Source organism: Saimiri boliviensis, chromosome 16 (assembly GCF_048565385.1).
Source record: "Saimiri boliviensis isolate mSaiBol1 chromosome 16, mSaiBol1.pri, whole genome shotgun sequence".
NCBI classification, from domain to species: Eukaryota; Metazoa; Chordata; class Mammalia; order Primates; family Cebidae; genus Saimiri; species Saimiri boliviensis.
The window spans coordinates 82,363,711-82,380,705 of NC_133464.1; the positions used below are offsets into that span (position 1 = coordinate 82,363,711).

Below are 16,995 nucleotides of genomic sequence, written 5' to 3' on the forward strand. Positions count from 1 at the left end.
AATTTACCTTTAAGAGGTGGGAGGAGTAGGATGAAAATACAAAATGGCTGCAAAGGATTGGTTAAAAAAACTGATCAGTGTTTTCGTAAAAGAGCGTATAGAACACACAAATCAAACTGCACTGCTTCCTAAAACTCAAACTATGGTAAAGAGAATTTTTGAAAGATATAACATCAACAAGGATAAAAACTGACAAAGAAGATAGCATAAAAATGTGGAAATTAGAAAGCAAATAGACAAAAAATAGCTGATTAAGAGGATTCAAGAAAACAAAATCAGAAGCCAACAGTGAGCCAAGAATCAATTAGATTTACATAGCAAAATCATGCAATGGCAGAGAACTGAGACTATAAGATACTGCTAGAAGTAGAAATGGCTGAATGGAAGATAACGTGGAGGAGATATCCTAGAATAAAATAGTAAGACAAAGTGAGAGGGGGGGAAAGAAAAATAGGAGAATTGGAGGAGCAGTTCAAGTAACTGAAGAAAACTTCTAAATTGAAAGATAATTTCCAAAACTGGAAGGGTCTACCAAAATCTCATCACAATTAAATGAAAATAGGCCTATCTCAAGACGCAGTATCTAGATATTTCAGAAAAGTAAAGACAAATAGTACATTTTATATTTTACAAGCTTCCAGTGGAGATAGGTAACAAATCACTTAGAAAGGGATCAGGAATCAGCCATGCACTGTGACTCATGTCTGTTATCCCAGCACTTTGGGAAGCCCAGGTAGGTGGATCATGAGGTCAACAGAGGAGACCATCCTGGCCAACATGGTGAAACCCCGTCTCTACTAAAAATACAAAACTTAGCTGGGTGTGGTGGCACATGCCTCTAGTCCCAGCTACTCAAGAGGCTGAGGCAGGCTGAGGCAGGAGAATTGCTTGAACCAGGGAGGTGGAGGTTGCAGTGAGCTGAGATCACACCACTGCACTCCAAAAAAAAAAAAAAAAAAAAAAGAAGGGGATTAGGAATCTGGAGACCTTTGATCCTCTCAAAATGAGTTTTGCAAGCTAGACGTTCTAGACTAGCTCTGCATTGTATAAAATCATTATATAGTGATTATATTGTCAACAGATGTGGTTTGGGGTTTAAGCTCTGTGTAGGAGTCTGTTCTGGAGAATTAAATTTTCAGCTGCAATGATAGGAAAATATTCTAGAATAGCCAACCAGATCAAGAAGTTTGCACCAGAATGTATATCAGTACACTACTTCTTTCACGGAAAAAGGTATGCTTTAAGGAAAACAAAACGGCTGAAATAATCACTGTGTTTAGTCATGCAGTAAGAACTGTGAATTACCTAAAGGCTAATGTGTAGGTCTAAGATTTAATTATCTTATATATGTGATAATGTGTAAGATTATAAACAACTGCCATTGTATGCTAAGATATAATGGTTATTAACAGGGAAAAGTCTGTGAGAATGCTAGACTATGACATAAAATCTTAGTGGCTGTGCAAGATAATAAACCAGTTTGGTCCGAATACTTTAGAGATATGAAAGGAACAGCCTAAACTGCTTTGGTGTGATATCTTTGGTATTTTTAATGACCACGGTATTTCCAACTAGGGAAAAAAAGCAAAAGGTCAAAAAAAAAGATGGCTCTGAAATACATATTCTTGGGCCTTAGCCATATTTTAAATCATTTTTAAAAACAATTAAAAGTCCTAATAATTATTATTCTTGATTTTTTTTTTTTTTGAGACAGAGTCTCACTCTGTCACTCAGGCTGGCATGCAGTGGCATGATCTAGACTCACTACAACCTCCACCTCCTGAGTTCAAGAGACTGTCCGTCAGCCTCCCAAGTAGCTGGGATTGCAGTTGCCCACCACCACCCCTGGCTAATTTTTGTGTTATGTTGTCCAGGCTGGTCTCAAACTCCTGACCTCAGGTGATCCGCCCGCCTCAGCCTCCCAAAGTGCTAGGATATTACAGGCATGAGCCCCACACACAGCTATTCGTGCTTTATTTTCAAAAACTGCCTAGAACTATTTCTTACCTTGGATATCAGGACTTAGGTTAACAATCGTATCATTTAAACCTTTTCTAGATTTAGATCCCAAATTCAGAATAACAAAGCTAATAAAATGCATCTTATGTCTAAAACATCTTTAAATTTCCTGGAATGACCACGAGGTAACACAAAGATTTACTCCTTTACCTTAAAAAAGGAGGGATAATAGAAATAATTAGATTTGGTCAATATTCCTACAATGTTATTTAATGCAAAATTATAAAAATTCTTATTTCTAAATGAATTCAGTAAATCACAGAGAAATTTGGGCTCTATAAATCAATTATATGCAAATAAAACATTAATGAATATATCTTCAATGGTTATGTACTTTAAGTTGAGAAAAGGCAAACTCATGCTCATAAACAAAAATTGGTACAATAACTACTTCCATTTGATTTTTGTTTCTAGATTTCAATATCCTTATTCAAACAACCACATAGATTTGTCAAAGTCCTCACTATTCATGGTATGTTCTAACTCCCTGCACAATTACTGACTGAATCTGTGTATTATATGCCAATAGATGATCCAGCCTTTTCTATTCTAATAATTCTAGTTAAGATAATACTTATCACTGGTGGAAACAACTATTTTCCTTTGCTAGGTACTTAATCAGCTGTATATGGTCTTAGATTAGGTGTCTGACTATTTTTAAAGCATCATTAGACAAAGACTGCACTTGAACACGCTCCAGTGACATTGCCAGATTCTATTAAGAACTAATGCAGCAGTAAAATACCTTGGCTCTGTAGTTCTAAATTACAGCACCACAACAGATCCTCAAATTACTAAAGCTCTGTCCCAGCCAGAGCCCTCAAACTGAAGATTCTTAAGAATCTTCCAGAAGATGATCTTAGAGACAGATATAGCTTCTACCCAAGACTTCTGGATCAAGAGGAATGAAAAGGACAGTTTCTACTCAGGGCCCATGGAACAAGGATCTAGATGACCAGAACCATAGATTATCATGCTTTAACTTGCATGTTCTTTTTTGTGTCCACTCTATTTTCTTTCTTCTAGTTTAAATTTCTGAATTAACAGGCATTTGTTAACTCCAATAACAATATCTATAAGACCTTACCATTAATATTGCTTTGTGCGTTCCTAGTCACTCTGTGTATGAGTCTACTGTCAGTTTATAATTTGCTAGTGATTTTACTAAAATATGCAATCAAAACAATAGTTGAGATTGTAGCCACTTTCTTTTGGGTACAACTCAGCTTACTCTAGTTCCTAGGCAATTACATTCAACTACTAAGCAACTCTTTAAATAGTAAACTAAAAATAGTGAACAGGACAGATACCCCTATGATGTCATACTTAGGAAAGTTTCTGTCAACACCGAAACCACACTTGGGGACCTTGGCTCTTGACTTAGAAGTGGAATATAAACTCTGTTAATAATCTCTCAGTATTTGTCAGTGTTAAATTACCCAAATGTGACCTCCAGAATCTTAAATGTGTACAGCCATTTTTGGTTCAGATGACTCAACAGCTAATCTTAAAACAATAACAAAAGGTATACATAAAAAACTGACTCAGTCCAACAACAGATGAGGCTGTCTTAATAATCTCCCGTCTCCTAGCAATGGTAAAGATCTAGATTTCATTGAACAATTATCTGAATACTCTGAATCTGGCCAAAAGGAGGGACTGAGAAAGTGAAATGAAGCCCTACTGATAATCATATTATGATTTCCCTAACAGATCAGTAGCATGGCCAGTAGCAATGGTCCCCAGCTCTGCTTCACTCCTCCCAACCAGAATGCTGAAGCACCTAATTACCAAACTGATCTCACTTCATGACAGTATCCAATCCAGATCTGGTCTACTTCCCCTAGTCTTTCCTTAGAATCATTCAGCCCAAACCCAATCCCTATAAAACACTTGCTCTTTTCTTACTGAGATACCTCTTACTTCATCTGACATGAGCTCTTCCTTGCTAGAGCAGGCTAATAAATTTTGACTAAAGGTGCACTCCTGGTGGTATTTATCATTTATCATGCCCAATAATCTTACACAGGATTTCAATGCATCACAGCAAACTGAACAACCCTTTCTTTCAAATGAGGTGAAACCTGAAAGGGCACATTCTAGCTAGTTATGCTACATTGTCTTTAAGGTTCCTTGCCATATTAACACATACTGCTCTTTTGATCATTCTGACAAATAAAATACACAAGGTAACTTTTTAGTTAATGACATAAGTTTATTCAAAAGATTATTAGAACTATTAGTTCTAGATTTGTGGGAATTTCCTGGCAATTTGGGGGAAAGTTCCTGTGCTTGGCACTGTTATAATCTCTCAGATACGGCACTGAAGAAGATAGATTCAACAGGAATTACTTTCAAGTTTCTTGGCAGCTCCATATGCCAAGCTCTAAGAAGTTACAAGGCTTCTTATAAACTTAGCAATGAATACCTCTCATCTGCATTATCCCATGAAATTCAAGCCAGCTTTATACTTCAAATTCATCTTTACCTTGTTTGGAGAAACAGCTAGCAGAGCTTTTAAAAAATATATTTGCCTTGGAGTTTGAAAGAAACACTTGGTCTTTTCCTGTCCGTTTTAGTTATAAAATTAGAGTACAGTATCAGAATTAGAATGTGGAGGTTTTCCACTAAATTATTTATCAATCAGTCTTTCTTAAACTATCTTCCCAAAGTCATCTGCCTTAACAACAACTCTATTAAGAAAAACATTACACTTACTGCATCTTCACTTCAAGAACTATATTTTGACATTGATCATTTATTACCATTCTTTTCTCCTTAACATTCATGCTAGAAAATATAGGCAACCCTAAAAACAGAAATTAATGTACAAGCATACTTTTGTACCCAAATGGTTAGTATTTCCTGTGATTTCATATATCTACCTAATTTATTTCTATTTGGCCTGAAACACATTTTTCTTAAAAGCACTATTACATTCAGACATGTGAATGCACCTGAACATTTCAGAAGTGTTCATATTATACTCCCAAGTGTTATTATAAATAAGTACTCAAGAGTGATGTGCTAATAAGGCACCCTAAAAATGTCTTTGTCTCCTTAATTGACTTTCTAACATTTCTATCTCCTTACCAATATAGACACCAAATATAGAAAGTTACTTTTTACCCCATCAACAATACTCAGTAACTGTAAAGAATATTTTATGAATGCTAGTTGTTGAAAAAGTAAGATGAGATCTAAAATCATTACAACTCTGCCTCTCACTTGGAGAATCTTCACTGCACCATTAGCAACACAATGTTAAACCTGCCTGAGTTAGTAAACAAAAATATCTGACCACAAGCTTTGCTATTTAAAGAAATTAATATACCTTCTCACTCTTGCACTCTATCAATTATTTCCAGGATCCTTTAAGACTAACATTTAACATTACTTAATGGTTCTCATTTAAATTGATAAGGATATGGAGGAATGGCTACCATTCCACATGCCTTGCTACTAAGAGCATAAACTTGTACAAACATGTTAGGGACCAATCTGGCATAGTGATTAAGTACGGCATGTGTATTTCCTACGTCAGCCAATGTGTCTGCTGATTATAAACCACAGAAAAGGTTTCATATAGCTGCAAAAAGCAGCATCTTTGCAGAGGCAAATAGAGGTATCATTGAAAATAGATAAGTAACCTGTGGTACATGCATTTAAAGACACATTTAAAGAGAATACATGGTCAAAAGTCACGAACTGAATGTGTGTGTGTGTGTGTGTGTATACACGAGTAGAAAAATTTTATTTAAAACAATGAGATTTACACTACAGAATTATTTATATAAAATAAATAAATAGATTTTGCTATTTTCAGTATACAAATAAGCAAGAGGAGTGACAAACTCAGGGAGTGATAAACTCACCTTCACTGCCTATTAATAGTCCCAGATACAGGTATGGTGTTTCAAATGAATTAAAAACTGGCAAGAAGAAATCTGCCACGTTTTCCTGTCTCCTTCTACTCACCACACACCCCCAATTACACATAAGATAGAGGTGGATTGAGGTCTCACTGTAATTAGGTAACATCCTACCAAAAGTGAAATAACCACACAAAGAAAAGATCAGTGTATGTCACAGTGGATGGGGCTGAATGAATGGGAGCATCAGCGGCCAGCAAATCTCACAAGGCAGAGTCATTTAGGGTCATCGAGCTTAAGTCTTGTAGCAGTGTTAATATTAACCTTTTCTATTTGAGAATTTCATACCATTCTGTAAAAAAAAAAAAAAAAAAAAAAAAAAAAAACCCTAATGGATTTATAGGCCCTAAGTTCTCCTAATTCTTGAACCAAATTTACTGTTATTTGAGGGGAGGAAACTACGTCATTTCCCAACAGTCAGAAAAACACCATTGCCTCTAACTTTCCAGAATACCAAAAAGCCCATTTCTCTGCAAGTGAATGGGACTCTTCAATCAATGGGACTTCCTGTCAGGAAGACCAGGAATAGGATTTCTATAAGATGATAATGACATTTAGCAAGCACTTTTCATATATCAAGATACTAGGCACTGAAGACACATGTTGAAGCCAGCACCACATGCGCTCTGAAATTATTTATATAAAATATGAATTTTACATGTCTGTATGTATAACAGCGTATTCATATATGCTTTTTCTATACATATATGTATACACACATATATAAAAAAATAGCATAAATATGTACATATATAATATATACATTTACATATTTGCATATAGACAGATATAAAGCTACATAAAGATATACATGTACGTATAGAAGAGAAAGAGAAAAGAGGAAGATGAGATAATTTCTTATACTTAGGTCACTGACTGCCTACAGTACTGTTTTTCACTTATAAGGCCATTAGAACAATTTTACAGGTATTTCATAAAGAAAAAATATCATAGTTGTATAGTTTACATAGCTTATTACACTGTCACATTTTTTCCCATTTCTTGTGGTAAAATATGATTAACATAAAATTTACCTTCTTAACCATTTTTAAGAGTACAGTTCAAAGGCATTAAATACCTTTATAATGTGTACAACCATCACCACCTTCCATCTCCAGAACACTTTTCATCTTGTGTAAAGAAACCAAAACCACTCAACAATAACTCCCCCTTTACCATGCCCCCAACTCCTAGCAACTATCATTCCATTTTCTGTCTCTATGATCTTAACTATTCTAAGTACTTCATGGAAGTGGAAACATACAGTAATTATCTTTTCGTGACTGGCTTATTTCACTTAAGCAAAATGTCCTGATTCATCTACGTTGTATCATATGTCAGGACTTCCTTCCTTTTTAAGGTTTACTAATGGTCCTTACACATTTGCTCATCTATTCATCCTTCAGTGGGCCTTAGGTTGCTTCTATGTTTTAGCTATTGTGAAAAATACTGCTATTATCATGCAGTATTTATATATTTGCATGATATATGCAAAGAGGAATTTATATCCCTCTTTAAAGGTTTCCTTTGAATTATTTTGGGCATATACCCAGAAGTGGAATTACTGAATACAGTAATTGCATTTTTAAGACACTACTATGCTGTTTTCCACAGTGGCTATATTATTTAACATTGCCACCAACAGTGCACAAGAGTTCCAATTTCTCCACATTCTTGCCAACACTTGTCATTTTGTTTTTGTTTTCTATAGCAGCCATTCTAATGAGTGTGAGGTGTACCTCATTGTAGTTTTGACTTATATTTTCCTAATGGTTATTGGTGCTGAGTATCTTTGTATAAACTTCTTAGCCACTGGTATATCTTGTTTGTAGAAATGTTTATTCAAGTCCTTTGCCAATTTTTGAATCAGGTTGTTTTTTAGTGGTTGAGTTTTAGAAGCTCTCTATATATTCTGGTTATTAATCCCTTATCAGATATGTGATTTGGAAATATTTTCTTCCATTCTGTTGGTTGTCTTTTCACTGTGTTGATAGGATCTTTTGATCCAAGAAAATTTAAAATTTTCATGAAGTTCAATTTGTCCATTTTAAAAAAATTTTATTGATGCCATATCCAAGAATCAAAACTTTTGCCCTATGTTATCTTCTAAGAGTTTTACTAAGTTTTTTTAATTTTTAAGAGATAGGGTCTTGCTTTGTTGCTGAGGCTAGAAGGCAGTGGCACAATCATAGCTCATGCCACCTCGGAGTCCTGTGCTCAAGCGATTTTCCCGACTCAGCTTCCTGAGTAGCTGGGACTACAGGTGTGTACCATGACCAGCATTTTTTTTTTTTTTTTTTTTTTTTCTCCATTTGTTGTAGAGACAAGGTCTCACCATCTTTCCCAGGCTGGTCTCTTAACACCTGGGCTCAAGTGATCCTCCCTCCTCAGCCTCCAAAAGTGCTGGGATCACAAGCATGAGCTACCATACCTGGCCAGAGTTTTACTGTCTTAGGTTTCACATCTATAACTTTAATCCATTTAAAGGTAATTTTTGTATATGGTGTTAGGTAGGATTCAACTTCATTCTTTTGAATGTGGATATACAGTTTTCTCAGTACCCTTTGTTGAAAAGGCTGTCTTCTCCCCCACTGAATAGCCTTAACATCCTTATCAAAAGTCATTTGACCATATGTGCAAGAGTTCATTTCTAGGGTCTCTATTCTACTCTGTTGGTCTACATTTCTGATTTTATGCCACTACCATACTATTTTGATTACTGTAGCTTTGTAATAAATTTTGAAATTGGGAAGTGTGAGACCTACAGTTTTGTTCTTCTTTTTCAAGACTGTTGTGACTATGTGGAGTCCCTAGGCTTTCTCTATGAATTTCAGAATGGCTTTTTTCTTTTTTTTAGTTGTTGCGCTGAATCTGTAGATTGATTTGGGTCCTGCTGACATTTTAACCATATTAAATCTTCTAATTCATGAACATAAGGTATGTTTCCATCAATTTATGTCTTCAGTTTCTTTCAGCAATGCGTTACAGTTTTCACTGAACAAGACATTAAGTCTTTTATTCTTTTTGACGTTTTATAAATGGAATTTCTTCATAATCTTTTCACATTGTTATGTTAATATACAGAAATGCAACTGATTTTTGTATATTGACTTTTATTTTGCTACTTTGCTCAATTTAATTACGTGTGCACACGTGCGTGTGTGTGTGTGTAATCTTTAAGATTTTCTCTATATAAGATCATATAATCTGCCTTTTAACTCTTTTACTTGCCTAATTGCTCTAACTAGACCTTCCAGTACTACAATGCATGGAATTGGTAAAAGCTGGCATCCCTGCCTTGTTCCTGGTACTAGAGGAAAAGTGCTCTGCAGGAAAAGTGCTCAGTCTTTCACCATTGAGCATAACGTTCACTGTTAGTTTCTCATGTATAGCTCGTATCATGTTGAGGTAGTTTCCTTTTATTCCTAGTTTGTTGAGTTTTTATGATGAAAGGGTGATGAATTTTGTCAGATTTTTTTTTCCTACATCAATTGAGATGAACAAGTGTTTTTCTCTTCATTCAGTTAATGTGGTATATTACAACAATTTATTTTCATATGTTGTACCATGTTTGCATTTCAGGAATAAAAGGTAATAATAAACATGGTAAATAAAATAATTTGGTCATGGAATATAATCCCATTAATATGCTGTTGAATTTAGGTTGCTAGTATTTTCTGAAGAATTTCTGCACAATGATCACAAGAGATATTGGTCTGTAGCTTTCTTAGAGTGCTTGTCTGGCTTTGGTACTGGGGTAATGTTGGCCTCATACAGAATGAGTTAAGAAGTGTTTCCTCCACTTCAACTTTTTTTTAAAGTGTTAGAGGAACTGGTATTGGTTCTTAAATTGTTTGGTAGAATTAACCAATGAAGCCATCAGGTCCTGGGCTTTTTAAATCAAGAGCTTTTTGATTACTGATTCAATTTCCTTAGTTACATGTCTAGTCAGATTTTCTATTTCTTCTTGATTTAGTCTTTGTAGGTTTTATGTTTGTAGGAATTGGCCCATTTCATCTAGGTTATCTGCTTTACTGGCATACAATTATGTTCCCAGTACTCTTATAAATAAAAGTACTACTTTTTGTTTCTGTACAATCAGTAGTAATACCCCTACTTTCTTTTCTAATTTTATCAACTTGAGTCTGCTTACTTTTTTTTTCTTGGTCCACATAGCTAAAGGTTTGTCAATTTTGTTGATCTTTTCAGAGAACCACATTCTTGGGTTTGTTATTTTCTCTATATGTTTTATTCTCTATTTTGTGTATCTCTGCCCCCTACTCTTTTATTTCCTTCCTTTTGCCAGCTTTGGGTTTAGTTTGTTCTTTTTCTAGCTCCTTAGGTTGTTGGCTTGAGATTGTTCTTGTTGTTTAAGGTAGGCATTTATAGCTATAAAATTACCCCTTACTACTGCTTTTGCTGTGTCCCATAAGTTTTGGTATGTTGTGTTTTCATTTTCATTTGTCTTTAGGCATTTTCTAATTTATCTTGTAATTTCTTCTTTGAATCAATAGAAGTTTAAAGAGTGTGTTAATTTCCACAATTTTGTGAACTGTCCAGTTTTACTTCTCTCTCTAATTTCTAACTTTACCTCATTGTGGCTGGAGGTACATACATACCTCATTTTGTATGATACCTATCTTTAAAAATATATTGAGACTTAATCTGTGCCCTAACATATTGCCTATCCTGAAAAATGTCCCATGTGTACCTGAAAAGAATGTGTACATTCTTGTTAGGTAAAATATTCTGTAAATGTATCTGTTAGATCTAGTTAGTTTACTGCGTTAAGTCTTCTATTTCCTTACTTATCTTCTGTCCATCACTGAGAGAAGGTACTGAAGTCTCCAACTTCGTTATCACAGAACTGTCTCTCTCTCCCTATCAGTTTTTTCCTTTTATGTATTTTGATGGTCTGTCATTAAGTGTATAAATTGCCACCATTTAGGTATTCCCCGACATTCTACATGCAAGATGGCCACGGTTGGCAAGGAGAGATGTCACTAAGGGGCTTGCCTGAAACGAGGGGATTCTAACATTTTCAGAGAACCTTTTGGAAAGAAGTCTACTTCAATAAATGAAGGAGAATAAAGAAAATTCAAGCCCTTCAGTAACTTCAGCAAATCTGGATCACACAAAACCATGTTGGCACTAGGATAAGAAAGACTTGGCTCATACACCCTCACAACTGGAAGGACTTGATCCAGCCACTGAGGCCCGGTACCGCCGAGAGGGCGCTCGGTTCATCTTTGATGTGGGCACACATTTGGAGCTACACTGATACCCTGGCAACTGGAATAATTTATTTTCATGGCTTCTATATGTTTCATTCCTTCAAGTGATTCCCAAGATATATGACAGGAGCCTGTTGCCTCTTTTTGGCTGGGAAAGTAGAAGAAACACCAAAAAAATGTAAAGATATCATCAAAACAGCTCGTAGTTTATTAAATGATGTACAGTTTGGCCAGTTTGAAGATGACCCAAAGGAGAAAGTAATGGATCTGGAGAGAATCTTACTGCAGACCACCAAGTTTGATTTACAGGTGGAACATCCATACCAGTTCCTACTCAAATATACAAAGCAACTCAAAGGTGATAAAAACAAAATTCAAAAGTTGGTTCAAATGGCCTGGACATTTGTAAATGACAGTCTCTGCACCACCTTGTCACTGCAGTGGGAACCAGAGATCACAGCGGTAGCAGTGATGTATCTCGCAGGATGTTAGTGCAAATTCAAAATACAAGAAGGGACCTCCAAACCCATATATAGGAGATGGTGGGAGCAGTTTGTTCAAGATGTCCCAGTCGACGCTTTGGAAGACATATGCCACCAAATCCTGGATCTTTACTCACAAGGAAAACAACAGATGCCTCATCACACCCCCCATCAGCTGCAACAGCCCCCATCTCTTCAGCCTACACCACAAGTGCGGCAAGTACAACAGTCACAACCGTCTCAAGGCTCCGAACCAACCCTGCCCCAGCAGAAGGACCCCCAGCAACCAGCCCAGCAGCAGCAGCCAGACCAGCAGCCCAAGAAACCCTCTCCACAGCCCAGTTCTCCCCGACAGGTTAAGCAAGCCGTGGTTGTGTCTCCCAAAGAAGATAACAAAGCAGCAGAACCATCACCACCTAAAATTCCCAAGATTGAGACCACTCACCCACCGTTGCCTCCAGCCCACCCACCTCCAGACCGGAAGCCTCCCCTTGCTGCTGCCTCACGTGAGGCTGAGCCACCAGGCCCTGTGGATGCCACTGACCTCCCCAAAGTCTGGACTCCTCCTCCGGCCACTGCTGCCACACTGGCCCTCGCCCTTACCCACCTCTAGCTACATAACTGGGATGCCCACCACCAGCTCCTACATGTCTGGAGAGGGCTGGCTACCAGAGCGTGCAGTTCATGATGAAGGCTGAGGGGCCCTCCTACAGCGCCCTGCCCCCTGCCTATGGCCCGCCCACATACCCCATGTCTACCCGCCCAACCCACCCCTGCCGCCTGTGCCTCCTCCCCCGGCCTCCTTCCCCCTACCTGCCATCCCACCCCCTACTCCTGGCTACCCTCCACCCCTACCCACCTATAACCCCAACTTCCCACCCCCACTCCAGCACCTGCCCCCTACCCACGCAGTCCCCCCTCACCCTCCTCCAGGCTTGGGCCTGTCACCAGCTAGCTACCCACCTCCTATTGTGCCCCCTGGAGAACAGCTCCCTGTGCCCCCACCCATTCCCCTACCCAGCATGCCTCCAGTTGGGGGGCTGGGGCGGGCAGCCTGGATGAGATAATGTGAGGCTTCCCCCCCATTTTTGTTTTTTTAAACAAGTTTTTATAATCGACTTGCAGAGTAGTTGAAGTGGGGAAGCAGCAGGGTACCTTGTATAATGTGTGACCATTGCAGTATGGGAGGAATGGACCAGGCCCCTGGGATAGAATCGGAGTGGTCCTCATCTGGAGGACAGGGACAGCCAGCTTTCAGAGTAGCCTCATCAGTACCCTTGCAGTCTGACCATGTACACTTGGTTCAGTTCACGTCTGAGAGTCCTGCACTGGGTTACTTTATACTAGTGAAGATGTTAACCAGCCATATTGGCGCCATAAATAGCTTCGGTAAGGAGTTAATTTCCTTCTAGAAATCAGTGCCTACTTTTCCAGGAAACTCAATTTTAAATAGTCCAATTCCATCTGAAGTCAAGCTGTTGTCATTTTCATTCAATGGCGTTCTCTCCCATGACACCCAGAAGGGTCGGAAGAACCACATTTTTCATTTATAGATGTTTGCAACCTTTGTATTAAAATTGTTTTGAAGGGGTTGCCTGTTGGATGGCTTTTTTCTTTTTGCTCCAGGGAGGAGGAGAGAAATGTATTTGGAAAGGAATGTATGTTTACATCTATTTGCAAATTCCTGTACACAGAGATATATTTTTTAAGTGTGAATGTAACAACATACTGTGAATTCCATCTTGGTTACAAATGAGACTCCTTCAGTCGGTTATCCAAATAAAAGCAGTTCTGAAACTAAAAAAAAAAAAAAAAAAAAAAAAAAATTGCCACCATTTAAAATTGTGTTAGGTAGCTTCATTATAGCCATAAACGGATAATGTAATGAAGGAACACCCCTCCCCTAGCTAAGTGAGCTAAAAAAAAAAGACCGTTTTTGCTTATCGTTAATACATGTGTACACATACACCACACACTCATATACACAACACCACATCTACACTGAAATTCATCTTCCCCCTACTCTCGTCAGTGCTCGTCTAACTGCTCTGGCAATGAACAGACATAGGCTGTCAGAAGCCTTTCATTTAAAGCTGTTGTTATATATTCTATAACAACAACACAAAGGATAAGAGACCTAAAGTTTCAAGTTTTATTTGTATCATTCATAAATCTATGATCTTTACATAAAACTAAAAAATAGGAAACAGTTGAGAATTTTAAATTGTATATAAAAACTACAATTCAACAAATTGTACTCTTTGAGTGCTTTCAAGCCAACAGAAAAAGCACAATAGACTAAAGAGAAGCAGAGAAACATCAATGATTATCAGAATTAGACTAATGCCAGATATAAAGGTAGTGGGAAAAATTCATTTCCAACTAGCTCATAAAAATAGGCATAAATTTAGATTCTCTATTAAAGAAAGACATTAATATCTCCTACATGTTTGATGAGCTTTGCTAGTAACATTAAATTGACTTTTTTATATCTTTAAAGAGCTAAATACTTCTAAGGACAATTTTTGTATAAAAGGCTGTATAGAAATAATCTGCATCATGTATTACTAATAAAATATTTGTGATTAAGCACCTATAAAATTTTTTCTGTATAAACATCTGGACAGAAGGTCAATTACCAGAAGACAGTTACCTGAATACAACAAGTATATTTTTCTGACTACAGAGCAGGTATAGCATGGACTACTACAATGCCAAATTTTCCCATATTACACATCTCTGGACTTGCAAGTCTAGCATGGTGACTCCACAGATAACTTTTTCTTCATTCCTATTATTATCTCAAGATGAAAACATACATATACATCTAATTCTAAGAATAAAAACACCTGCATGAATGTCAACTCTGCAATTACATATCTGTTTGAATTTAAGAAGTGACTTAGATATAAAACAGATCTATAACTACAAACATCAGAACTATTTCATCCCAGTAACCCAATTTTCCAAAATGTAATAGCCATAGGGACAGTTAACTTGTATTTTAATGTTTGATTTCTTTCTTTAAATTTAGCAAAAAGCAAAGAATTTAGATTGATGATGTTAACAAAAACTTAGAAATAGTAACTGTATTTCTCAGAAGAGATCTATTCTGAAAATTATATAGAGGACAATTTGGACAAAATTATTTCGTAAGACTTATCAACAAAATAAAATCTTGGGAAAAGAAAAAAAAAATTAAGTAAATTTTAAAACATCTTGTGAATAAAAGGTTAAAATGATGGCCATCCATGGCATGATAGAAAACGAACATCTGCAACAGCTCTCACAGATCTTTTCCTCAGCCTTCAAACTCCGGATTAGCAAAGTGGTTGAAGTGAAAGTAACACAATAGTCCAGAGGTATCTGCTTCCATGCTTAGAAATTCTACACCTTTGTCCTATCCCCTCTCTACCCAGTCATCTGGTCGTTAGACCCTCAAAATTTGCCAAACTCTGTGGTTCACCATTTATCCAACCTAAATATCATTTTCTTCTTCTCCTTTATTCCATATTAAATCCCTGTTCTCCAACCTATTGCCACCCCTTGTCCACATCACCTCCTTTCTGAGTTAAAGGAGTAGACATCTAACAGTCCTCTTTATCCCCAATTCCACCTTACTTTAATTCACTCACAACAATTACATCAAGTCACTCTCCTCTTATCAATGGCTTCATGACATCAGTCAATCTCTCTGAAGTTCATTTACTCATCTGGAAAGTGGTACAGGACAGTGGATGACCATGTATCACTAGACATTAACATATACTATAGAGATTAAATATGGTAACACATGTAGATCTCCCAGGCATAGCTTGATACATATCCTAAAAATCCATGAAGTAAAATGGATTTTAGTCCTATATCCCAATTAAACTACTAGACATTATTATTTACTGTTCTACCTGCACCTCAAACTTACGTCTAAAACCCAAACACATCTTCCCTACTTCCCTATTTATGTTAATGATAGCCTCTATTTCACATTCAACTGGACATGAAAGTTCAGAAACTTTTTATCCATTTCTTAAGAATTGGTTTGAGTCAACAAATTATCAATTCTTCATCTCTTTTCCATTTCCTTTTTACCACCCTACTTGAGAGTCTCATGTGTAATAGGCCTCTTTTTCATTCTCTGTACTCAGCACATAGTATTAAGTACATATACACACCTATAATGTGCTAAGTACTATGACTAGTGATGAAGATATAAAGAAAAAACTCTACCAAGCCCTTGCCTTTCATGCAGTCACAATCTAAGTGAAGAGAATGAAATAAAAATAATAGATGGTACAAATTCACATTCCAAAGAAACAATAACCAATCTGACCTGGGAGTTAACTGGATGGAAGGTAAAAATAATGTGTCAAAAACAGCCAACTAATTGATTTCAGGAGAAAATGAGCTTGATAGAACAGCATTTATATAGAAATATCCAGTGAAGAAGTAGAGAAATGAAGACTAGAGACCAAGAGACAAATTGCAGACACAGGAATCAACTGTACATAAGTGACATCTGAAGCTACTAAGAGAAATTTCTAAGTAAATTTATTGAATGTATAAAGTGCTGAATACCAATACAATACTTTGCTCACATTCAGGAAACAAAAGGAAGAATCAAAACAAGAAGAGCAGCAAAGCAAGAGGACACACAAGGAGGAGCAGAACTTAGAAAGGAGACACCCCTTCAGGAAGCAGTGGTAAGTATTTGTTGTTACAGAGCTTAGCATCAGATGCTACTGGTTAATGACCCAATATCCACTCTTCCTGATTCTTTATAGAATGCTGATTTTGTCCAGATTTATCTGATTTTACCTAATGTACCTATATGCCTCAAAAGACAATGGATCAGACTGATCCAAAGATAATCTTACTTCCTTTGCCTGTGACTGGCTAAGAAACAGGCTATGAACCAATTCTGGCCAATGCTGATGAGATAAAAGGAGGACTTTCTCAGGAAACACATGGCCCCATATATAACTATTTTATATCCATGAGAGGGACTTGTTCTCAGGATGAAGTTGATGCTGAGGATAACAGATACTGAGAGGAAAAGAATCTGGAATCTCAATGACATCAATGAGGTACTGTGGCTACAGTAATGTAACTAGAAGTTGCCTAAAATCATGCTTAATGGTTTTGTGAGATATTAAAATGTCCTTACAGTTTAAATCACTTTGAATCAGAATTTTCTATTATTTGCGGCCAAATGCATCCTAATAGACAATGACTTAATAAATATTTTTTATTTATTTGGGAAAGAGAAGGAAGAACATAAAAGAAAGAAGAGTAAGTAGAGAAGAACAAAAAGATAAGGTAAAGAAAAAA

General features: G+C 36.8%; 1 protein-coding gene and 1 pseudogene across 4 annotated transcripts in view; one reads left to right on the forward strand and one right to left on the reverse strand.

The window, feature by feature from the left end:
* The window catches only part of CDK8 (cyclin dependent kinase 8), a 140,450-nt gene that overhangs the window by 71,307 nt on the left and 52,148 nt on the right, over nt 1-16,995 (reverse strand). The window lies entirely within an intron of this gene.
* LOC101041766 (cyclin-K pseudogene) lies at nt 11,029-12,734 on the forward strand (annotated as a pseudogene).